This window comes from Myotis davidii, unplaced genomic scaffold (assembly GCF_000327345.1).
Source record: "Myotis davidii unplaced genomic scaffold, ASM32734v1 scaffold481, whole genome shotgun sequence".
NCBI lineage: Eukaryota > Metazoa > Chordata > Mammalia > Chiroptera > Vespertilionidae > Myotis > Myotis davidii.
Genome location: NW_006291201.1, coordinates 347,211 through 347,563, shown reverse-complemented (window position 1 = coordinate 347,563; position 353 = coordinate 347,211). Strand labels below are relative to the sequence as shown.

Below are 353 nucleotides of genomic sequence, written 5' to 3'. Positions count from 1 at the left end.
TATATATATATATATATATGATACTAATTTTAGAAAAGTTGTAGAATTGAGGGAAGCAATGTCACCCATGATTTTACCACCCAGTTACCACTGGAATGCTTCCTTACAGTCTTTTTTTAACCCCTCTGTAAATGATTTTTAATATACTTTGCATTGCTGTACATGCAATTATGTATATTGAGTAAAATATGATACAGTTTTATAAGCCATCATCTGAAATCCTTGGGACCAGATAAATTTTAGAATTCAGAATTTTTCAGATTTTAGAAGGTGCTACAGTGCATATACTATACAGTATGTTATGCCCTCAGCAGGTCCAGAGCAGCACTCTGTTATTAAAAACATTAATCTCT

At 31.7% G+C, this 353-nt stretch overlaps 1 protein-coding gene across 3 annotated transcripts in view; it reads left to right on the top strand.

Annotated features, from left to right (window-relative positions):
* The window catches only part of PHKA1 (phosphorylase kinase, alpha 1 (muscle)), a 243,454-nt gene that overhangs the window by 11,120 nt on the left and 231,981 nt on the right, over positions 1–353 (top strand). The window lies entirely within an intron of this gene.